We start from the raw sequence: 26033 nt of genomic DNA, 5'->3' as shown, positions 1-26033 counted from the left end.
GGGAAAATTATTTTTCAATCTCAAATTTTTTTATCTAACTATGAATACAGTATAAAGTAAAAAATAGATATTCAGCATTCAAGACTCAGAAAATTTTTCCTGAAAACACTCTTTTCCGGGAACCTCTATGGGGTCATATGTCAGTAGAATTATAGAGAAAGCCAAAAAGAAGGAAGATGAGATTTGGGAAATAGCTCCAATGCAGAAGAGCAAAGACAAGAGATACCACCACTTCACTTGTGCTACTGGCAGGGAAGACAATGTGACCAGCATGGAACTGGGAGTTAGAGGCTTCCCATGGGCAGAAATCTAGGGAGAGGGAATGTATCATGCAGCTGGGACTGCCCTAACAAAACACCACAGACTTTGTTACTTAACATAAATTTATTTTCTCACACTCTGGGGTCCAGATGTAATTGATCAAGCTGCCAGCAAATTTGGTTTCTGGCGAGGGCACACTTTTTCTGACTTTTAAATAACTGCCTTCTTACTATAGACCTCGTATGGCCTCTTCTCTATGGGTATGTGGAGAGAGGAATCTCTGGTATCTCTTCCACTTTTTATAAGAAATTCTGGCTCCATTCTCATGATCTAATTTAACCTTTGTTACCTCCTTATAGGCCCTATCTCAAACTATAATCATATTGAAGATTAAGGCTTCCACATATGAATTTTGGGGGACACAATTCAGCCCAGAATAGAGAAATTTTAAAGATTTGATACTCTTTGCAAGGTTATAATAATAATACCAGCTAAAATATATTAAGAGTGTCGTACATGCCAGATACTGCACTAACAGCTATATAAGTATTAACACAGTCAATCCTATGAAGTCAGTGACTACTATCATTGTTGTATTCATTTTACAAATAAATTAGAAGTAAAAAGTTAAACTAATAGCCCAAGGTTACATAGCTAGTATCTGGTAAAACTGAGTCTAACCCGGGCAGCTTGATCCCTGTGTGCTCTTAATGGTGTTAAACTGAAAGCCCTCTGGAAGACATCAGAATGTAGTAAAGGCACATAGTACAAAATCAAGTATAAAATCCTCCCCAAAAAAGCCCAAAAAAGAAATGTAATCATAGTACATTATCTAGTCCCACAGTGAATAACATATACATGATCATCATAAAAAAATACCATTTATGGAATTTCAAACTTTGGAGTGAAGTTATAGACATAACATGGAAGGCTTAACTTTGTTTATAGAACCGGATATAAATCTGATTACCCTTGGCAATTTAAAAGCAGAATACAGAACACAGATTGTGAGATGAGGAAGGTTTAGATAAATTTAAGAGAAGGGCAGGGATGTTAGTAGTGTCATCTTGGAGTGGAACGTTCAGAGAGAATTTCTAATCTTGATGGAATGGGAAATAAAGATATAATCATTGTTAAAAAGTTGAATTGTGTCACGCCACCCCACCCCCAAAAGCTTAGAATGTGACCTTATTTGGAGGTAGGGTTTTTCCAGAGATAATTAAATTTAAATGAGACTATTGGGGTGGGCCTAATCCAATATGACCAGTGTCCTTATAAAAGGGGCTTATTTCAACACAAAGACAGATATGCATAGACAGAAGATAATGTGAAAAAACACAGGGAGAAGAGGGCCATCGCAAGCTGAAGAGTCATGCCTGTAACAGGCCCTTCTCTCACAGCTTTCAGGAGGAACCAGCCTTGCTGACACCTTGGTTTTGAACTTCTAGTCTCCAAAACTCCAGACAATACATTCCTGTTGTTTACATCATCCAGTCTGTGGTACTTTGTTGTGGCAGCCCCAGAAAACTGATGCAACTACACTGCTTAAAGTTGCACATTTACCCAACAGAAATTGGGAAATAGTTCTAGCCCTACACTGGGAAGAGGAAAGAGGAGGAGAGAACCCTTTACATTCACTTAATCCTTTCTCTCAAAGCAAAAAGCAAAGAGGGAACTTCTAAAACTGATAAAGAAGCAGCACTAAACACACATTTAGAGATCAGAGTAACTTTCTCAATCATTAGAAAGAGATTCTATTAATTTCCTTTGGAGACAGAACTAGGGGTGGGAAAGAATGGGGCAGGGGATGGTTGCTTTTCATTAAGTCTTTCTACATGAATATACTTTTAAACATGGTATGCATTCTTTAACTTTTAAAAAATTAAAAACAATTATTCACTTCAGAGTTTTTAGGAGGAGTCACAAAGCTTTTTAAAATGGACAGTTAGTACTATAGTTGAATGTTTTAGATATAGTGAGTCATAGTAAAACAGAGCTAAACCCAAGCCTGTAATAGGGTGGAGCTCTTAGGACAGAATAGAATAAAGTAATCTTGAGAGACGTGCAAAGGTATTAGACGTAGTATTATCTAAGGTAAGGTGACATGAGGAGCCAATTTCATTTTATCCCATTCTACAATTTAATCATACATAATTCAACTTCCCACCCACAGTAAGAATGTAGCCTGAAGGATTAATGGGGTCAATGTTCAGAGATTAATGGAATCATGTCAAAAGGACACAGGAACTGGCTTGCAGGGCTCTTACTGGCCAAATGGAGGAGTAGATGAGCATCAAACAGAATGGCAGTGATGGATTATAACACACGCAATTTTTAAAAATCCATGAGTCCATTGTTATAATCAGAAAGAGGGAGGGTAGAGAGAGAGAGAGGGTGAAGAATGTTTTCCTTTACAGAAGAATATGGAAAGGCTTATCTTGTTCTTAAATAGGAAGATTCAGCATTTATAAAGATGTCAGTTCTTTAAGCCTTTGTTATTTTAATCTATGAAAAGAATGCAATTCAATAGAAATAGCTACCTGAATTCTTAAAGCATCTAGGAGCATGATATTGAGGTTTATCTAGAAAACTAAGCTGATAAGAATCATTTGAATTCCAAAAAGTGAGGGAGGGAGGGGGATACCTGATACTAATCTGTATTAAAATGAATTAGAAAGCTATAGAAATTAGAATTTAGATATTTTTACAAGAGTACACAGAGCAATCAACAAAACAGAATTGAGTATAGAAGCACATCTGGGATTTTATATGTTTAAATTTGCATTTAAAATCAGTGGGAAAAAATAGAATGTTTGGTAAGGGGAGCTGGGATAATGTCTAGCTATTTAGGATTTTAAAGAAAAGGGGGGGGGGCGAGAAAAAGAAGCTGGATTCCCTACCTCATTTGTCATTTTCAAATAAACTCCAAATCATCCTAAAACTTAAAAGTTTAAAAAGTAAGCAGATAAATCATAAAACAATAATGGAATAAAATATTAGTACATATCTTAAAAGAATGAGGGCAGAAATTTACTGATCATTTTTTTGGGGTTTTTTTTTTTTTTTTTTTGCAAGTAATAGGAAATAACTGGTCAACTGTAGCATTAAGACTGAAAACCTAGAATCATTGGATGAACTAAAGAAGTGGGCTTGGGAAATGAACAAGAGCAAAGGAAGAACAAAGCCCAGCCTCATTCACTCCCTGCAACCAGCCTGTTTGGTCACCATGGCCACCATCCTAAGCCTCACTGCCCTGCAGGCACCAGGCAGGGCCTCCCCATGGGCACTCCTGCCACAATGGCTCTGGGCTACAAATGTTACTACAGCTGCTGCTTCCCCAGATTTATGTATTTTCTTCACTGGATTCTGATTCAAAATCCTGGGTCAATGGCTCAAATTGACTGAACCTTCTTCAAGGTAAAGCCTTGAGGATAGCGACGACATAGGTCATTTCCGACTTCAGTCCCCCTCCTAAAGCCAGCTTGTGACTTTCCATAGACCAGACACCCTCGCGAAGAGCTCAAAACCCAGGAGGTGAAGCTGAGCCCTGCACCCCTGCTACCGAGATGGAGAAGGACTGCATTAAAAGGATAAGAGGACAGGTTTCACGTTGACTCTGCTGCAGATGAGAAATGGAAGCAATTCATCCTCTGAGACAGCAGTCCCCCAGGAGGCTGATGGGAGCCTGGCTGAGTGACAGAAGCTCATTAACATGCTCCATGCCAAAAGTGAAAATCAAGTGCCTTCTGGGTCATATAAAAGGAACCACAGTGCATGCACCATCTGGGGAACACAGCACAGGTCTGAGGGAGCTGGGACTCGAACAGTGAGTGGACTGATTCCAGACTGGGAAAAACAGGATCTTGAAATTGAATTTTTACGTGAGATTATGCCCCATAAATGTTTTACTGCTGAGCTAGAATAGGTGCTTGTAAAGGAATAGAGATCTGTGAACTAACTGAAAAATGTGTTGCTCTACACTTCTGACTTGTGGCAACTGTGGTCCTGAGACTTCTCCAACCCATTTGGCCCTTTTCATTCTTGCTTGCCACTGGAGTCGTGGTCATCTTAGGTCCTCGAAACAGGGCATGATCTTACTTCGCCCTCTGTCTGTATTGCCATGCCTTACCTAGAGTTTGTTCCCAGGAGGTATCTACTGAATGCATGAGATAAAGACAACATAACAAGACTGAAGGCCTTCTCCAGGTACACATGTTTGTACAAGAGCTGACTCAAAGGCGAGGAATCAAGTCTCCATTCACTGCCAGGACTGATTTGGCTAGTTGAGCTGACCTGGGGGGGGGGGGGGGGGGATTTTGTCTCTCTTCCTCACTACACTATTTATATACCAGAAAGCTGCTCCTCGTTTAAAAATAATAATAATAATAAGACTTCTCAGTGAAAGAACTGTTCTCCACTTGAGGACGTTAGTGAATTCATTCCTCTGCTAGGATCTCTAAAACCATTAGATTTTTAAAACAAGTATAATGTGGAGATAGAGCAAGTCTTTTACATAAAGTTTGGTTAAACCAACACCTCATTAGTTGTTGCAAATTTTAACTTATCAATGTGATTATGAAATACCAAAAGTGTTAGTTAGTTCTGATGACTATAAAAGAATGTCTTTTCTGTAATCTGTTGAATCAAAATCATGTCCTCATGATTCACCAGCCAGATGACGCTTGCTGCAAGCCAAATTTTGCTTTGGCCTTAATAAGACATAATTATAATTTAGGAAAAACATCTATTTGATAATTTAAACAAGCTGAACACCACCGGCAAACACACGAGACCATAGCACACACTCCTTTTTTCCAAAACATCAGATTGAGAAGATGATAAATATGGAGCATACAATACAAAATACTTCATCATGTAGCTTACAGATGTGTATCACATAACCCACATTTACAAACAGCCCACAGAAAACATTTTCTATGTCCTGCATTATTAAGAGAGCTTTCAAAAAATACTTTTAGAATACATTAGAAACAAAGGAATTCCAAACAGAGTCCAAATATCAATAGATTCCAGCTGCTTTATTTTGATGGATAATATATCAGTGGTAGTAAGTTCCAGCAGTTACAGCAGGATCTTGAATTCTGACTTGGGTTGTATGCCAAGTCTTTCCTTTGATTTGGAGTGTCATCTGGGACAAGTCACTCACCTCTCACGGGTTTCGTTATTATTTAAGGATTTCTGATGTTTATTAGTGTCTTGACGATGTTAGAACTACAAGGAAATATTTCACAGCCTGGAGATGAGCCCTTCCTCTGCTTTGTATATTGGCTCTTTCACATACAACTTTTATTGGACATCATGTTTAATGAATGTTGGATTGTTAGAACAGGAAGAGGTTTTGGAGATAAGCAAGTCCAGGAGAGCCATGTCACAGACTAGAGAATTACTAAAAGGAAGGAGTACAGTGATATGATCAAGTATTCTAGAGGCAGAGAGCTTAAATTGGTGGAGAATATATCCAAATTAAGGCTGGATCAGGAATATAAGCCACTCATTCCCTTTGTATGCCTAGTACAGTAGTTGACTGAGAGCCAACTGCTCAATTCAGTCAGGTGAGAAAACACTTGTATCTACTACATGGTAGCCCTGGAATCTTGGGCAATCATTTAAGCTCACTGAAATATGAGAGAAGGGGAGAAATAATTCATGCCATTATTTTTTCTCTCTCTCTTTATAACTCATCAACCTTTCCTGCCTCTACACACGTTTCTCTGTTTTTCCCAAAATCGTCTTGTCAATAAGGCTCCAAAAGGCTGCATTGATGCAAAATTGTCTTTCCTGACTACCTCCGCTCTCTCCTCATGAGTTCATTGGAGGTGTGCATTTAAAGTTGGCAGTGGAGCGCAGGGGAAGTAAGATCAATAACTGAGATAAATAGGTCCAAAAAGATCATGAAACAGATGTGACTCAAGAGCCAGAGTACACCCCAAAGATTCCTGGACAGATGGAATGATGAACCCAAGGAGCGGCAGGGTAGGAGAGTTAATGGCAAGGTCATCTGCCTGAATCCCAGAGAAAGAGAGCTCATTGCAAGTAGGGATGACCCCCATTTAAAGGGGCAAGATCAAAGCAAAGCAAACTAAAAGACCTTTGAAGGTCAGAACTCTGTACCTTATTAACCTTGCCCACTGTATGTGTTCAAGAAGGTGAGCTGCACAGAATATAAAGACTACTTAATATACTGGATTCACAAAAATTCTGTTTCCTTTTCCTCTACCCCTTCATCCACTCCTTCAATAAACATTCATTACGATGTGCTAGCATATAATTTGAAGGACTAAAAATGATGTGGAAAAAAACATGAGACAACAGAGATCCCTTTCTTCCTAACCTTATTTTTAATGTATTTATTCCATTTTTGTTCCTAATCTTTTTGTGCATGCCTTGAATTATCAGAAAAGATGATCTTGTGGTTGCCTGTGGACATGCCCTGTTGGCATATGCACGGGGATAGGATTCCAGGTTGGGGGGGTACAGTGAGAACCACAAAATCTAGGGATGGGGGAAACCAGCTGTTACCACAAGGCCTAGGATGATAAAGGACAAATCCAGCCTGACTCTTAACATTTCAGAGGTGTAGTTTCCCAGACACCTTATTGATTGGGTGTAATATTACTGGAATTATACATTGGGAGCCTCTAGGAACAAATGGGTAGGTAAAACAGACAAACAAACAAAAACCACAACACATAATACAAGACATTCTTCCAGAAGCCAATGCGTACCCAAGTAGCTGAAGACCTAGGCAACTATGGGGCTTTTTTTTTTTTTTTTTTTAAGACCATTTATTTACTGCAGCTCAAGTCTCAGCTCTCAACTGAGTGGAAGGACCTCCTCTCCTGCTCATTCTACCGCATGTGGATCTTCTCCTTTGTAAGCTGTAGCTCCAGCTCCAATTCCTGAGGAAGGCTTCCTCCTGGATCATTCTACTTAGTAGTGACCCCATGCTCACCTAAACTCTTAGAATACTTATTTTGTTTGTTTCTAAGTGACAATAGCTAATTTTTATTGAGTCCCTACTCTGAGCCACTGCATTTTGTATTCCATACACCTTAACTCCTCTACTTTTGAAAATAACCCTATGAAGGAGACATCATTTTCACCCTCACTTTACAGATTAGGAATCTCCAGACCCCATGCTATCACTAACTACATGCTACACTGCCTCTCACTAGAAGAAAATTTAAGAAAAACCCTACTGACCTGCAGGCCAAATACTCACAGTCTTAATAACACAGACAATTGCTTTCCAGTTTGAGTATGTTTTTTTTCCCCTTTATATACAGGCAGGCCATTAAATTCCCTCATGCAACACTTGACTCTGCAAAGAAAATGTAGTTTTGTTTATCTCGTAGAACTGTCCTGATCTCTTTCAATAGTCCCCAGCCCACTGAACAATAACAAAGTTAGACTTGCCAGTATGTAGCATTTCAATGTCTTCTAGCAAATCTGTGTCTCTATCTCTTTTGGTCTTTTCCCCCTGTCCTCTCCAGATGATGTCTGGCTACATGGGGAAGGTAGGAGTAAGGTTACATGTGGCAGGAGGTGAAAGGTAAAAATAGATCATGCTCCCATTGGCCCGCTCAGGATTCTCTCTGAAGGGTCATATGCAGGGTACTGGTCTAGCTTGCCCTCTGGAATGGTGCACCCTGGGAGGTAACTTGTCAGGACTGGCCTTTGAGATCTTTTTTGGCAGCCACTGATGGATTCTGTGGTCCTGGCCAATTGATTGTACACTTGCAAATTCTCAGAAGTGGAACCTTCCTTGTCCTCTACTTAGGCTCCTATTGGTCTGCAGGCTATACCTCTCTGCATCTTCTCAAAAAGGAGTCAGTAACTTTTAAGTTCCATGACTTCTCTGCATAGGCCATGAAAAAAATCAGCAGCCCTATCTCAGGCTCTGAGAGAACCACCTACTGCCACCAACCCTGAATTAGTTCCTGTGCATGCTGCTCATGGTCATTAGGGCTTCTCCTGAAGGCATTATTTTATTATTTGATTTTTCTGCCCTACCTCTGTCCCTCTTCTTACATGATGCCTAAGAAAAGGGTTAAATTTTCCCTACCTTGTTTCTTGTCTGTCAGGGACTTTTCCTAGTCCTAATTATAGACAAGGTACACAGAGAGAAAAGTACTCAGGAACACAAATTGGGAGTCATTTTACATGTGAAATTAAATCATACTACAGTGCATACCATCTCTAACACTCACTTGGCGTCTATTATAATGGATTATACTTCTTGGAATTCACTGAGCACATAATCTGGGTGTGAATTTATTAGATGGGATTTGTCAAATGATTTTATATTCAGAATTCAAGATAAGGAGTGTTTGAGGCTTTTCATTTCATTATTTCCTTTAACTCGATCACTAGAATTCATATCAGCAATGTTAATACTGCATGAAGAAATGAAACAGAGAGCTGATCGTGATATTTAGACATGATCCTTAATTTAAAACATACGTTTGGATAGCTTTTTTAAAAAAGAACAACAGGGAAGGGATAAAAGATCTACTTGCCTATGACCCAAGTAAATATTCCCTGATCAAAATATGTATATAATTTCCAAACAATGCCTTGAGACGGTTATCTAGTCTAATGTGAAATAAGAATGGCCAAAAGGAAGACATGAGTGGAACTAAGGGAATTCGGCTCTTCTCGTACAAGATTTGTGATGTAAAACACAAAAAACCCAATTGCTATGATTTAGGGAAGTCACTACAAATAGGCTCAGGCCAGGCATAAGTGTCACTGGTGATACATAACATCTGACCACCACCAATGAGATATATCAAATAATGGAAGGTTACCAAGGAAGTTTTCTGCCTCCGTAGGCCAATATAAAATTTGAACTAACTCTGCTAAATTCTTTTCTAAAAACAAAACAAAACATTTGTAAAGGTCCTTCAGTACACTCCACAAAGTTCTGGTTAGCTGTTAATATCGAATAAAATTTTTGCTCAAAATAAATGTCTACCCCCCCCCCTTACTCTTAAGTGTCATGACTTCATTAGACTTAAGGATCTACCAGGACTGTCTCAACCGGCTTCTCTTTCAGAAAGTGTTCGTGCTCAGCCCCACTATTTGCTGAGGAGGTACATGTAACTATTTGTGAACATCTAGTAAGTTAATTTTCCCTTCAAGAGGACATTGAATAACTCTTCTAAAGACAGCATTCAGTGCCAATTGGTTGCTAGCAGCAGTTGGCTATATATGAAACTCATCTTCAGTTGAGCTTTGGTCAGGAAAATTCACAAATCCTATTTAGCTTTAGAAACTGTCAGATGAAGAGGATCAGAAAGTCAGAGAAACTTTACTCCTTCTTCTCAAAGTGAAACAAGATTAAAAAGGGTCAAGTCAGCGTAGAGAGAAAAATAATCAAGGAATACGTTTTAAACGGATTCCATTTAAAACCTGTCTATTGATTAATGTCTTGTGGTTATTCTTCATGATTTCCTGGTTCATTTTAAATTATTGGATTAATCAAAGACAGGAATAAAAGGTTGATTTCAGTTGGACTAGACTGAAAATTGATATGGTTCATCTCATAACAATCATTTTCCTTTCCAGAAAATTCTCCCTCTAAGCAATCATTCTTCTCCTTGCTTCCCCCTGCCCCATTTTTAAATGAAATCACACAATAAATCAGGTGGAATAAATCCAACTTTGTTCTTTCCCTTTAAGACTTTCTTGTCTATCTAGATCCTTTGGAATTATATATAAGTTTTGAAAATCAATATATCAATTTCTACACGGACTGCTGAGATTTTTTTTTACTGGAATTATGTTGAATCGAACATAAGTTCACTTACAGTGTTTTGTTAGAGAATTATTTTGGACTATTTTATACATATACAACTGTGTAGTGTGCAAATAAATACAGTTTTATTTCATCCTTTTTAATTTCTGTGCCCATTCTTTACTTTCTTTATTAAATTGGCTAGTACCTCTAGCCCAATTTTAACATAACCAGTGAAAGTAGACACCTTTGACTTATTCAAGATATTGGGAAAAAACATATTTCCTTAACTGTGATATTAGCTGTAAGTTTCATAGGTACACCTTATCAGGGTAAGGGTATTCCGATGTATTTACACTGTATTGAGAATTTTTCACCACAAATGAGTGTTGAAATTCATCAAATATCTTTTGCATTTATTGAACTGAACATTTATCCTCGTGTATTCTGGTGTTTGTGAATGTATGGTGTGTTGTGATTTGAACCAAATGATTTTAAAATGTTAAAAAGAAATACCTTGCAAAAAGGCAAAACAAAAAAAATCTTTCATGGATGAAATAAATTTCACTTTTTGATAAGGCAGTACCCTTTGTATATGTTGCTGGATTTTTTTAAGGGATTTTTGCACCTACGATCATAAGATTGTTGACCTGTAATGTTCTTTTTTTCTAACATTCTATTCAAGTTTTAGTGTCAGGGATATGCTGATCTCACAGCTAGAAAGTCTTTCCACTTTTATCTCTAAAAATGTCTATTGGTAATTTTTTTTTTCTTAAATGCTGGGTGGAAACTTCACTAGCAAGATTACCTGGACCAGGAGAAGAGATTTAGTGACATTTGTTCTTTGCAAAGGCAGTATCTTTACAACATATAAGACTATTCAAATGTTCCATTTCTTTTAGTGTTAGGTTAACAAGATGGATCCAAGAATTTTCTCATTTAATCTTATCATTGAGTTTATTGTCATGAACTTGTTCATAATCACTCCTTATTATCCTTTAAAAATCTGGACCATATGTAATCCTTCTTCCATTCTAGAAAATGGTGTTTATGTTCTCACTCTCTTCTCTCTTTCTTGGTCACTTCCAGTGGAGGTTTATCATACTCATATTCATCTTTTCAAAGAATCATCTTTTTTAAAAAAATTTTCTCTATTGTGCATCTCTATTTTTATTTAAGCATGATATGTTTTGCTCTTATACTTTCTTCTTTCTACTTAATTGCATTTAATTTGCTTTTTTTTCTAGACTCATGAAGTAGAAGCTCAAGTCACTGATTTTGGATTTATTTTTCTTTCTAATATAGATGATTAAAGTTACAAACTTTTTACAAGTACCAATTTAACTATATGCAACAAATTATAAAATTTTGTGTTTTCATTATCATCCACCTATTTTTTTTAATTCCTCTTAAGATTTCTTCTGTGACCCATGGATTATTTAGAAGTGTGATTTTTAATTTCCAAATATTTTGGAACTTTCTAGTTCTCTTTTTGTTACTGATTTTTAATTTAATTTCATTGGCCCTAGAATACATATCTGTGCATTTTCAATTCTTTGATATTTGAGATCTGCTTTATGGCCCAGCATAAGTTTACTTCACTGCATGTTCCATGAGTAAGTGAAAAGACTGGATTCTGAATGTCAAGTGTTCTACTAATGTCAATTAGCTCAACTTGGCTAAAAGAGCTATTTGACCAAGATTTTCTGCCTATTATTGAGTTTTGAGTGTTTCAAGTAGGACTGTGGATTTGCATATCCCTCCTTTAGTTCTATCAAATATTGACTTATTTATTATAAATTTGTATTATTAGATTCATTCAGGTTTAGAATTCTTATATTTTCTTGGTATATTTACCTTTTATCATTATGGAGGTTACTTTTTATGATAGTATTACTTATTCAAATCTATTTTGCCTAATATTAAAATAGCTTTCTTATGATTAGTGTTTCCATGGTATATCTCTTTCCATAATTTACCTTCAATGTCAATATCTTTATATTTAAAATGTGTCTATTATAAAAAGCATATTTCTGGGTATTTTAAAAGCCACCTCCCCAATCCATGCCTTCTTTTGTGTGGGTGCAAAAACTTTTTATCTTTTGTATTATTTCTATAAGATAAACTCCCTAGAAGTATATCAAAATCAAAATATTTGAAAGTATTATGATTTTTCATACACATTGCCAAATTGTTTCCCAAAGTATTGTGTTAATTTGCACTTCCACCTATAATGTTTGTGTATACAAATCTCATAGCAATAAATATCCTTTTTTTTTAGTTTTATGGATTAATAAACATGACAATACTTTGTTTTGCTTCTATTTCCTTGATTATTGATGACATTGAATATATGCAACTGATGAATTATTGAACAGGAAAAAAATCTATGCCTTCTAATTGGAGAGCTTGTTCATTTACATTTCATGTGTTCTTCAACTTACAATTTATTTGTTCATTATCTTTCACATTTATTCTTAGTTTCTTCCTCTACCATCCCCCACTTTGATGAAAGATTAATCATGTACTTGTCTGTATTATTGGCTTTTTAGCTTTACCACGTTGTGCAAATTTTAATGGTTTTTCTAGAGATTGCAGTATACATCTTATGTTATCACATTCTACCTTAATTATAACCCCGTATCTTATTTAAGACCTTCAGAACAATACCTTTTCCTTGACTCCCTTCATTCTTTCTGGCATCACTGTCCTATATTTTACTTCTACACCTTCTTAAAACTCCACAGCACTTGATTATTTTATCTTTAAACAATCAGTGGTCTATTTTAAAAGTTTAGCTATTTACCAACATATTCACCATTTCTAGCATTTTCATTTCTTCCTGGAGATCTAGGATTTTCCTCTGGTGCTATTTACCTTTATTCTAGTTATCTTCCTTTAGCATTTCTGGTAATGCACATCTGTTGGCAATAAATTGCCTTAGCTTTTTTAGTGTGAAAGTGGTTCGATTTTACCTACTTTCATTAGATGTAGAATTATGGGCTATTTTTTTTTTCCTGTGTACTGTCTTCTGGCTTCCATTGTTTCCTGTCAGCTGACATTCTTATTGGTGTTCATCTAGGTATGATGTCACTTGTTGTAGATAATTTTATGATTTTTATCTTTTTCTTCTGTTTTCATTAGTTTTGTTTTGATGTGGCTAATTGTAGTCTCTCTATACTTATTCTGACTTTCTATTGATCTGTCTCTGAGTTTCTGTTTTTTTCTTCTGCTGTCCAGAATCATTATATTTAATCCAAAGAATTCTTCCTTTCACAGATTTTAATTTTTAGTTCTACACTTTCCATTTGGCTTCATATTAGAGTTTCCATTTCTCTGCTGAAATTTCTATTTATCCATGTTATCCATCTTTCCTGTAACTGTTTTAACTACTTCATAATAATTATTTTATTTTTTTTCATAATAATTATTTTAAAAATTCTTATATGGTTATTCCAAAATCAAGGTAATCCACAAGCCTGCCTCAGTTGATTGTCTTTTCTCTTAATTATTTGTAAATCTTATAATTTCATAAAGTATGTCAAACACCTTGTATAAAGAAACAGTAGAGACTAAAGTAGATAATATATTTTTGTTTTTCCCAAAGAGAATTCACACTTTTCTCTGCCAGGAAGAAAGGGTGGAGGCTGATCATCTAGATGCCATAATGGGCCACAACTTTAATTCATTTCAGTTTATATATGATTTTAAATGAGATTACATAAGTCTCTCTTTGCCTTTTAGCCCAATTCCTGATTTGTTCACACCACCTTCTGATGGGTTCATTCCTTTAATCTTACCAGAATTGGAGCTAAGAGGAGATGGGTTAGTTTCAGTCCACCTCTAGATTAAATGCCAGTCTTGTATGTAATACAAGATTTCCTTCTTTGTGTTACCCCAAAATGCATATGTTGATGTCGTAACTCCTGGTACTCGGCTGTATTCTGAAGTAAGTTTTAAATGAATGGTTAAGTTGAAATGAGCTCTTCTGGATGAGCCTTAATCCAATCTGACTGGTGTCTTTGTAAGAAAAGATTTAGACACACAGAGAGAAATACATCTCTCTCTCCTTGCATGCACAAAAAGGAAAGCCCATGAGAAAAAAACAGCAAGAAGGTGATATCTGCAAGGCAAGGAGAAAAGCCTCAGAAGAAATTAAGCCTGTGGATTCCTTGATCTTGACCTGGAGGCTTCTGAACTGTAAGAAATGAAATTTCTGTTGTTCAAGCCTCTCAGTCTGTGGTATTTATAATGGCAGCCTTAGATAACCTGGATAGTACACCAAGCAAAAGTAAAAACTATCCTATCTCATTTCAATCCCAAACCATAGGAATTCTCTAATAAAAAGTTCAATAGCATTTAGGGGCGCCTGAGCGGCTCAGTCAGTTAAGCATCTGCATTCGGCTCAGGTCATGATCCAAGGGTCCTGGGATCCAGCCCACTTTGGGCTCCCTGCTCAGCTGGAAGCCTGCTTCTTTCTCTCCCTCTGCCTGCAGCTCTACCTGCTTGTGCTTTCTATCAAATAAATAAATGAAATCTTAAAAAAAAAAAAAAAAGTTTGAGTGTTTAAATGAAGAAACAATGAGATCCATGGTTATCCTTTGACCTGGTAAAGAAACTAATGCCATTTTTCTCCTGAGAAGATGAAGTCTGTTTGTGATGGTAACATGTTAATGAGAATGAGTATAAGCTTTTAGCCCAGACAAGGTGGCCCCAGGCTGGGTGAAATAGCCAAAATCATCTTTTAATCTCAGGGAGCATGATTTATGCTGGCTTCTGAGCCAAGAACGTAAGAGCATAGTCCTCTTGGAAAAGAAAATACTAGTTATAGGCCAACTGGAATTGAGTGTGGCTTTATGCTTTCTACCATCGTTTACATGAACTAAGGATGACATGTGTTTGTCCAATATAAGTCAGAGCTGTCCTACAGTTGTAATTCACTTATTCAAATAAAATTATATATTATCTAATGTGTGACCAGCCCTATTTCATAATTTCTGCTACAACCATAAGTTGTTCTAAAAGTTTTGATTTTATCTCTTTTTATAACTATTTTCAAAGTTTGAAGGAAAGGAAGGCTGACTAGATTCTTCTCTAAGTAGTCAGGAGATAATACTTGGACACCTCAATTCAATTATAGCAGTGAGAAAAAAAAATCATCCAAAAAATTGTATTATTTAGCTTAAGAAGACCAAGGATTTTTTTAAAAAAATATTTAAATTTTTGTATTTAAATTTTTGAGGTTTAATTTTGGTTTACATACCAAGAAATTCCTTTCATACTGGAGCTCACAACCCCTTTTGGCATCCAGTGTTTTTAGGATTCAAGTAATATAAATATCAATATAAAGTTTAAAATATATCTATCTTTAATGTTTGTATTTTTGCATTTTGAACACTTATCTTACTAAAAAGAAGGGAAAAAGACTTCATTACATTGCCTTTTACCCATACAAAATAGTCAATGAAGATTCACTAAGTTATTCAGTTAAATGAATGCGTTTTGTTTTAAGTAGTTAACTCTATTGTTTTCTCTCCACTTTTAAAGGATATGGCTTCAGTTACATATCTAGGGATTTCTTTCCACTGTTAAGGAACATGTCCCATTACCAGGTATTGTATGGAACTTCTACTGCACAGGGAAATTTCATTTCCTTCAGTCCAGGACCATTTCAAGGTATAGTGGAAATAACACAAACTGGAGACTCATAAATCTAAGTTTCAATTACCCTCTTTATCCAGTACCAGCTAAAAAAGACCCCAAGTAAGTTGCTTAATTTCTCTGAATTTGTTTCTCCACTTTTAAGGTGAAGGTGGCAATGTTTACAACGTTGTTTTGACATTCTACATGATAATCAGCACACAGTTTTTAACCCAATAAACATATTCTTTTCCTAATTTCTTATATGCTAGAGATCAGCAGTTATATGTCTGTTTGACCTTTTTATGTCTTAATCCATTTTTAGATTTCTTAGGTTGACAATGTTGGAGAAGATGTGGAGAAAGGGGAACCCTCTTGCACTGTTGGTGGGAATGTGAACTGGTGCAGCCACTCTGGAAAACTGTGGAGGTTCCTCAAAGAGTTAAAAATAGATCTGCCCTATGACCCAGCAATAGCACTGCTGGGGATTTACCCCAAAGATACAGATGCAGTGAAACTCTGGAATACCTGCACCCCAATGTTTATAGCAGCAATGCCCACAATAGCCAAACTGTGGAAGGAGCCTCAGTGTCCATCGAAAGATGAATGGATAAAGAAGATGTGGTCTATGTATACGATGGAATATTCCTCAGCCATTAAAAGCAACAAATACCCACCATTTGCTTCAACGTGGATGGAACTGGAGGGTATTATGCTGAGTGAAATAAGTCAATCAGAGAAGGACAAACATTATATGGTCTCATTCATTTGGGGAATATAAAATATAGTGGAGGGGAAAAAAGGAGAAAGGAGGAAAAATGAGTGGGAAATATCAGAAAGGGAGACAGAATATGAAAGACTCCTAACTCTGGGAAATGAACTAGGGGTGGTAGAAAGGGAGGTAGGCAGGGGGTGGGGTGACTGGGTGACGGGCACTGAGAGGGACACTTGATGGGATGAGCACTGGGTGTTATTCTATATGTTGGCAAATTGAACACCAATAAAAAATAAATTTATAAAATAAAGGAAAAGAAAAAATAAAATAAATTTCTTAGATTGAAACAATTCTAATAGATGTTTGAAAACTAAGTCAATACACACTCGCCAACTTAGACCTGCACCTTCAAGTATAGAATACAATTTACCCACCAAAACAGCAACAACATTTTTTTTTCCTGAAACTTCTCTCTAATTTTGGGCCACTGTTTGCTTTCTCTATTTAATGTAGATGACATTGATTTTTCACCATAAAAAGGTGAGATATCAAGATTCCTGAAGAGATAAAGATGTATGATAGTGCTTTAATAAGACAGCACCAAGAAACTGATCTCAAAAATAATATAGAACATGATGTTACTGTTCTGAAAATAGCAATTCTTTGAAGGCAGGAAACTTAGCAGGATGAGACTCCTCCAGAGAGAGAGAGGGAAAGAGAGAGAGAGAGAGAGAGAGAGAGAGAGAGAGATGTAATAAAGCAACATTAAGCTCCAAGACATGGAAGACAAGGAAAGCTTGACAATTACACTTCTTGCTAGCAAGTTACCTCTAGAACTACTGCAGATATCATTGTGTACAAGAGCCCATAATGATGAAAACATGAGCTTGGCTTTCCAGATTAAATAAAGTTTAAATATATATATACTTTTTTATTATCTCTGTTATCAGTCAATATCAACCTTATAAAAAAACTTTAATACGAAGATCTTTTTTCCCCTGAATTATCAGGAAATAAGTTGCTCACCTGATGTCAATCACTTTCAAATACTTAAGTGTTTATTTCCAACAAACTAGGACACTGTTGCATAATGACAATACCACCATCAAAATCAGAACTTAACATCAGTAAAATGCTACTACCTAAACCTGATAGACTATTCAAGTTTGACCAGTTTTCCTGTAAAGCCACTTATAGCAAATGGATCCATTCTAGAATAATATTTATACATTTAGTTGTCACATCTTTACAATAGTTTCTCAGTTTTACCTTGATTTTCTTTTCTTTCTTTCTTTCTTTCTTTCTTTCTTTCTTTCTTTCTTTCTTTCTTTTTTTTTTTTTTGAAAGATTTTACTTATCTATTTGAGAGAGAAAGAGATAGAGAAAGCATGCTAGCATGAGCAGGGGGCAGAAGCAGAGGGAAAGGGAGAAGCAGACCCCCTGCTGAACAGAGAACCAGATGTGATCCCAGGACCCTTGAGATCATAATGTGAGCCAAAGGCAGATGCTTAACCAACTGAGCTACCCAGGTACTCCAGTTTTACCTTGATTTTCATGTTCTTGGCACTCTTCAAGTTACAGGATATTTATTATGTAGCACGGTGCTCAATTTCAGTTTATCTGATATTTCATTGATACTAGATTCAGGTTTATACATCTTGGCCATAGCATCAGAAAAATGATGAGGTGTTTTTCTGTTTTTCTCATTGCATTCTGTTTCTGCTTGTCCCATTACTGATGATGCCCATGCAAATATTTTTCCTCGCTAAATTCTCAGTAGAACTACAATGCCCAAAATCTTAAGATACAAGAGCAGGAAAAAAAATAAGACAATAGCAATAACTGGAAGCTGGGAACCAATTATGCATGTGGTTTCTGATTTGGCAGACCAAAGGAATGAGATACAATAACCCATGAAAGGCAAATGAATGGGAACCACTAGGAACTGCCAGGGGTGGGGTTGAAGAGTGAGGACTGAAATGAGAATTACTGAGAACCCTTTGAGAAGCAGTCAGACCCTACATCATCCCCATAGCTACACACATTTGCACATCTTCCTTTTTATGCTTTCAACAAAATCTGGAAGTTTGTTTTTGGGAGAAAGTAAAACTGAGAGACCTTGATGGGGGTTTCAAGCATAGTGTAGAGCACAGTTATCAGAAACAAACAAACAAACAAAAAAAAGGATGAAGAGATGGCTTACCTAACAAATATCTAATGCTGAAATCCTTGGCCCTTCATCTGCTTGGGGCTCTGGTATCTTTGGCAGCCAGACCCTTATCTTTCATGCAGGAATCTACATCGCAAGATCGTTTCCTGAGATTCCCTTACAGGGAAATTATAATCAATAAATTCTCTCACACAGTCAGTCAAATATTCAGTTGACTATTTAGTCATAAGCAGACAACCACTGCCACTAGACAAACAGAAAACAAAACAAAACAAAACAAAAACAAAAACCTTAAGGAAACTGACATGCATGATGAAGAAAATATAGTAAAAAGTATTTACGAACATATGCAGAGCAGTAAGAGAAGACATTACATTCATGAAACAAGAATAAGATGCTATAAAATAAGACATCTAGAGAACTGTGAATAATTCTTCGAAATTGAAAACATGGTAGGAGAAATATTTAAAGCCATCTATTTTAAAAAGGGCTACAAAATACATTGAAGAAATATCCCAGAAAGCAATGCATGAAAGGAAAAAAAGATGGACATAGAATACATAGAAAATTAGAGGAACAATCCAAGATATCAAATATCTGAGAAACAGGTGTTCTAGAAAGTAAGAACACAAAAAATTAAAGAGCAGATATCCCAATTAAATATTTAAGAACATTTATCACAATGGGACTTGAAATGCCAGATGGAAAGGAGATAACATGATAAAATGAAATTTATCCATGTAAAAGAACACAGTTGTGAAATTTCAGATTGGCAGAGACACAGACAATTCTACAATCTTCTAGAGAAGAAAATAAAAAATCAAATTATACAAAGAATCAGGAATTCAAAAGCCTTCCTCAATAGTAACAAAGGAACAAAACAATGAAACAATGCTTTTACAATGTCAAAGAAAAAATAATCCCAACTTAGTATTTTATCTTCAAACTATCTACCACCTGCCAAAGTAGATTAGAAGATATTTTCTTAATTCAAGTTCCTAAAAGTTTACTTCCTATGCCCTTTTTCTAAAGGGTCTACTTGTTTCTACCTTAAGAGACAGACCAAGAAAAAGAGGTGATGTGAAATTCATAACAGAGGAATAAAGTGATGAGTGCCTTCAAGGTAATGGTGGAGGGGGACCTCAAGGAAAACAGCTATGCCCCTAAAATCGACATCACTGGTGCAGTGTGATTCAGGAAGCAAGTATAGCAGCTCCGTGCCCTCTGCAGGGATGCAACCTTTCCTGATGGTCCTGGAAGATGAGCTCTACCACAAGTTAGTGAACCAAAAAAGAGACATTTAGAAAACAGACAATCCAACAGACAATCCTTCATACATCCTAAGGAATACAGCTCAAAGAAGTAACCCAACAGTGTACAGCAGATCTGGAGCAAAGCCAGCCCGAGAGGACAGCGAGGTGTCCAGGCTCTCCTGGAAATCCTGGGATTCATGAACAAAGAAAAGTCTAGGTACATTAACTGATGTTGTTGACTTTATGGAATATTGTTCTGTGAAGCTAGTAGAAGGTGGAAGAATTATCATTAGTACAGAGGTAGCCTAGTAAATGAAAAACAAAACAACAACAACAAAAACCAAAGCAACAGTTTTAATTTCAAGAGAAACAGAAAGAAGGAAAACATCATAATTCGCTACAATGTGAATAATATTTACAAAGGCACAAAAAACCCACTAAATATTCATTTAACTAAAAATTATGATATAACTCCATTAGATAAGCAGGGAGATGGCAGTGGAAAAGAGCTAAACCTTCATCCAACATAGGAAGAAATCAGTATGAGACCTACCTGTGCATGTGATCTAAAATATGCGTATTTGTAAATTTCCAGAGAAGGAACTAAAAGAGGTGGACTTGAAGTGAGGAACGAGAAAGAGGATTGCCCCTGATATCCAGGAGTTGGGAGGTGTGGTGTTCTCTCATTGCACATAACTCCCAGAACACCAACGTCAGACATGACATTGGTGCTCATAGTAGATCAAGACAAAAAAAAAAAAAAAAAAAAGACCCCTCCATAATCATGCCTGAACACAGACAGAACATGAGCGATGTTCAAGCCATGACATGGACCGAATGTCCTCTCTCCTGGAGAATATGGGCAGCTGCTGCTTCTTTACCAATTACAGCCTTAGCCTCACTGTAGGTGTCCCTCCTTCTAGATAAAATTCATTAAGATAGGCGATTATAGAATTGCCCTGTTTGTAACAGCAGTCAATCCAGAGCAAAGACCCAACTTCCTTAAATTTTCCTCAAATCGCCTAACACAACCTCAAATCCTGTAGGTTTTACTAATCCCCTTTTACAGAGACTTACCACAGTTCCCCATGGTGTGTGGTCTCCCTCACTGCAAGAAATAATAAGCCACCTCTTTCAGTCATAGGTGTGTTCCTGGTGGTCTTTGGCTGGAAGGAATTTATTTGTAGGAAGTATGGGGAGGGAAACCATTGGGTTTTGTTAACATGGTTTCAGTTACTTTTGGACATGTAGATATATATATACACACATATATGTATATGTATATATATACATATATACGTATATATGTAATATCTATACACACATCATTTTGATAAAAATACAAATTAATTTTAAAATTAATTTTAGAAAGCTTATTGTATGTTACCTACCATGGTGGGAAAGCATATGTACACTGACTCATTTGGAGTTTTCGTTGTTTGAAGAAGGGTCATCTTACTAAGCAAGTCCAATAACTTGCAATGAATGCAGAAAATAAACAGAGCAATAACAACCCCCCCTGGTCCATGAAAGGCAACAGTTTTAGATGCTGGACTTGGTCAGCAGCAACAGGAAGGGGTTAACTTGCAGAACTGAAACTAAATCCCTTTCACTTGCCTTACTTTGCAAAAGACTAAATATTAAGGGGAAAGAAAAAAATGAGTATAGTTATTCTACAAAATTTGGATCGCTGCTCAAAATAAGCTTGCACATATTTATTCATTAGTGATCCATGAAAATAAAGTACTCACTTTAAAAGCCTAATTTAAAATGTCAAGCATTGGATCCACAAAAATGGATACATTTTAAAAATCTAATATGCAGCAATTTGGTTGATGTCAAAATCAACCTTGTTTCTAAAAATCCATCTACTTCTGTGGTTAATCCTAATGGTTTCTTTTAATTACAGATTCTGATTTCTGGATGTAATTAAAATAGCCAATAACGTTTTAGCTGCCATTAAACCCTGTCTTAAATTACAGAGGGGAAATGGAGCCACCCATCAACATAATCACTATCCAAATAATCCCTTAAAAGGCTTTGCAGTACGGAGGCCCATGAGTCAAATAGAAAGTTACAATTTTAGGGTCTGCCGGGATGTCTTAAACAGACTTAGGGGGAAGAGGGGAATCTCAAACATTAATTTCAATCATCCCATTTTAATAACTTTCAACATATTGTCAGTCCTGTTTTATTTATACTCCCACCCACTTCCCTACCTCCCCAGAGTATGTAGAAACCAGATATCATATCATTTCATCTGTAAACATTTAAGAAACCACATATAGAAAGATAAGACTACTTTTCTAACATAAATACAATGTCATTTTTTTGCACCTGAAATTACTGTCAATAATCCCGTAACGTCCTCAAATACCCAGTGAATGTTCAAATTTTCCCCAAATATCTCATAAATACTGTCCCATAAATGTTTATACAGCTCATATTTTTCAATTGGGATCCAAAAAATTCCACATATGGCATTTGGTTGATATGTCTCTGAAGTCTCTTCATTTCTAATCAATTTCCCCCTCCTTCTTTTTCCTGCTTTCAATTTATTATTTGAAAAAACACTGTTTTTTTTTTTTTGTCTTGTAGAATTACCATTTTCTGGATTTTACCATTAGAATCCACGTAGTGTTTTCATTTTTTCCCCCCAGTCTCTTCCTTCTAACCCTCACCCTCAAGACTCAAATGTTAATATTGATCAGTGGATTCAGGTGTTACTAGCTTGATTCATCCATTATAAAGGTTTCTATTCACTTTTTACTAATGATTTGGGGAACCACTCATCATCATTATCTATAAACATCCATTATTGCATTAGGGGGAGAAAATGGTTATATCCTAATTCCATTATTCTGCAATTAACATGTATAACAATTCTTATAACCAAGACTATTTCTCTTAATAATTACACTGAGGATAGAAAAGAGGATAATGCTTGATTCTTTCTATTTATTTTCCAGTTTTCAGACAGATTGTGATTTCTCACTTTCTCCAAAGGTTGTATAGGAAGTATTCTCTTTATGTTATTAAAAACTCATGCACATTTTACATAGGTGTTGTATTTCAAACTCTTGAGGTTGTATTTATTTACCGATTTATTTTTATTGACGTATAATGACATATAACATTATATCAGCTTCAGTTGTTCAACATCATGATTCAATATTTGTATATACTGTGAAATGATCATCACAATACATCTAGTTAACATCTGTTTCCATACATAGGTACATTTTTTTCCTATAATGAGAAGTTTTAAGATCTTGTCTATTTATGATGCTCAGATATTCCTGTATGTTGCCAGGGAAACTCTTTCAAGTTGGTTTCCAACTACTCCTGACACAACCCAGAGCCTTTAGCAGTGTCCCTTTAATCTGGTGTAGAGAGAGTTTCCTGGTTCATTTTGTTCATTTCATGTCTTAGACTTGGACTCAGCCATCTTACAAGGTGCTCTGATTTCCTGTTGAGAGACAAATGATATTTAGAGATCATAACCTAGGTTCTACAGGGTGTTCATTGCTACAGATTGACCATTGTTTCTAAACTTTTTTTTTAGTGGACAGAGATAAGGTAAAAAAATCATGAAAAAACATAAGTTCATACTGTTATTTCCAATTCACATTTAGGATTAACTGGTTTTTACTTTAATTCTTTGATCTTGTAATATGTTTCTTTTCTCTTGTACTGAAAATCTTGGTTTCTAATGATATTGGCATATTTAACTTATTTGCTTTGTCATGAATATGTGTTTCAAACTGTATTCAGGGTAATTTGCTTTAGAAATATTCATATTGGCAACTGGGCGGCTCAGTGGTTGAGCGTCTACCTTTGCCTCAGGTCGTGATCCTGGAGTCTCAGGATGGAGTCCCACATCGGGCTCCTGCAGGGAGCTTTTTTCTCTCTCTGCCTGTGTCTCTGCCTCTCTCTCTGTGTGTGTCTCTCATGCAAATAAATATATTTTAAAAGAGAAATATTCATATTTACATATTTAAGTACGTTTAAAGATGTGACAAACCAGCTAACTCAAGTATATACAGATTCCCAAAAAAATCTCATTCCAGATAAGAAAAAACTTTATTTCACAGAAAAGTGATTGAATAGAAATTTTGTTATTTCTATGAAAAAAATATAAAAAAGAAAAATCTCAAACTAGGTGAAAGTGACAACAGATGTACCTGTCCAGATCTCAAGCTGCATGACCAAGACTGGTGATCCTTTTCCAGATTAAAGTGTGGAAGACTAGACTGTTAGGATAACTCACAGTTTTTTTGTTGTTTCATTGTCTTGAGAAAGAAGGCAATTGAGGTGATGAGGGACTGTTCTTAGTGATGTCTAAACATTTCTGAATTAACAATAGTAGAATGAGTTAGCTGAAAAAAAAAAAAGAATGAGTTAGCTGAATAGGGATCATGTGACATTGAAATTGAGGTTGAGTGATGACAATAATATCTAGGACATAATAGTTAACAGAGAGCCAAGGGATGGTAAGGGGAAAGGTACTGATGCTTAAAGAGGTCAAGGAAATGAGAATCTGGGTTTGGATGGATCATCTGTGCTTACCTCTAAGGTGGGGCATGATCAATTTAGGAGCACCTTGATGAAGACATAGGAATCCATAATTAGAATTCCTACTTATAGCAGTCAACATTCTATAAACATTCATTTCTAGTTCATGTCATATCATTCATTAGAGTGTATGATACTCTTTGAAGAAGGATGGTTTCACAATAAAAAGCAGTCAAGTAAAGACTAGAATTAACTTGATTCTCTGCATCCTCTTTGTAGTGGCTAAATTATACTCCATGGTATGACTATGCTACTATATAGGTAACCCATTCCTTCTTAAGAGACTATATGGTTTGTTTTTAATCTTCACTGTTATAAAAATTATGAAATAAATACTCCTACACAAGTTTCTGCATAGTTATTCAATTAGGATAACTCTTAGAAATGATGGGTCAAAAGTTACCCATCTTCATAGGTCTGTTAACTTAGTTGGTACATATAATTGAAGAATGCAATATTTATTGCCAGCATTTTGAACATGCTACTTGATTATTACATCAGGAAAGTTCTTATCAAGTCATAAATAAAGATGATTAATAGGAGAAAGGCAGAGAAACATTTATCAGTATTTATCAGTACTGAGGAATCTGATTTTAGGAAACCAAGAAAAATAAATATTTTATATCATGGATTGTATTTTTTCAGGGTTGTGTGTGTGTGTGTGTGTTGTTGTTGAAAGAATCCCAAATCCCACTTTCTTGATTTTTTAAATTTATCCTGTTATGTAGACTAATCTGTGTGACTCTACTATGTGGCCAGTTTATGTCTTGGTGAATCTTGGAGGTTCACTAAGCAACAGAAACCAGCTTTTGGCTGCCCTTTCTTTCTAGATAATATGGAGCCAAGATAGGAAAAAGATAATACCAAGCATTCCATGTCAAGCGCACAGTAGCTAACTGATTAAAACAACAACAACAAGAAAACATCATGGAAAACCCCCGGTCTCATTTTTATTGTTTTTCCTATTTTACGTTTGTTTTTGGTTTTGGATTTTTACTATTTATTGACTTGCATTATTTTTGTTTTTTACTACTCAATGTTCTTCAATTTCAATTCATTGCTTCAGTTTCCAAATCTGGAAAAATCAAACAAGATTTAACTGGAAAATCAATGACATTTAACTGTAATATCAAGTCGACCTCCAACAGAATTATCAGAACTACTGTTTCCTATAGAGGAGGAACCATTCCACCCATCCATGCAAAAGCATGAGAATTAGCTTCTGTTTACATCTTTCATTAGTCATGTTCCCTTCTTCCAGGCTGACAATGCACAAAGGGAAAGACAGAAATTTGATCATGCAGATGAGAACAGTGAAGTGCTTCTTAAAACATATTAACCAAGCCATGGAATTTCTGTGGTCAAAGTCAAAAATGATCCCCAGAGAAGCCATTAATAGTTGCCATTTTGACTGAAAGGAGTTCTGAAGTCAGTGTCAATGCATGCTGTTTGAGTTTTCGGTTTTTTGTTTTTTATTTATTTGTTTTTAGATTCCTTAACTGGTTCACTATTTCTGCTGTCGTCCCAAGTGGCTTTGCCTTCTCCTGTGGAATTTTCTTGACTAGAGTCTCATTAGACGACATTTCATCTAATTAGATTTCTTGGCTGTTAGAGATTATTATGCTAGAAAACCGACATTCCTTCCTCCCTCTTTCCTCT

General features: G+C 36.0%; 1 long non-coding RNA gene across 1 annotated transcript; it reads right to left on the bottom strand.

Moving 5' to 3' along the window:
• Positions 1 to 22737: 22737 nt before the first annotated feature.
• Positions 22738 to 24066, bottom strand: LOC129493845 (uncharacterized). The gene is made up of 2 exons (XR_008661220.1): positions 23984 to 24066; positions 22738 to 23268 (listed from the first exon to the last, which is right to left on the bottom strand). It is a non-coding gene; the product is annotated as an uncharacterized LOC129493845 (long non-coding RNA).
• Between the last annotated feature and the right edge of the window lie 1967 nt (positions 24067 to 26033).

The sequence above is a fragment of the Nyctereutes procyonoides genome, unplaced genomic scaffold (assembly GCF_905146905.1).
Source record: "Nyctereutes procyonoides isolate TBG_1078 unplaced genomic scaffold, NYPRO_anot_genome, whole genome shotgun sequence".
In the NCBI taxonomy this organism is placed as follows: Eukaryota; Metazoa; Chordata; class Mammalia; order Carnivora; family Canidae; genus Nyctereutes; species Nyctereutes procyonoides.
This window is presented reverse-complemented; position numbering and strand designations above follow the sequence as displayed.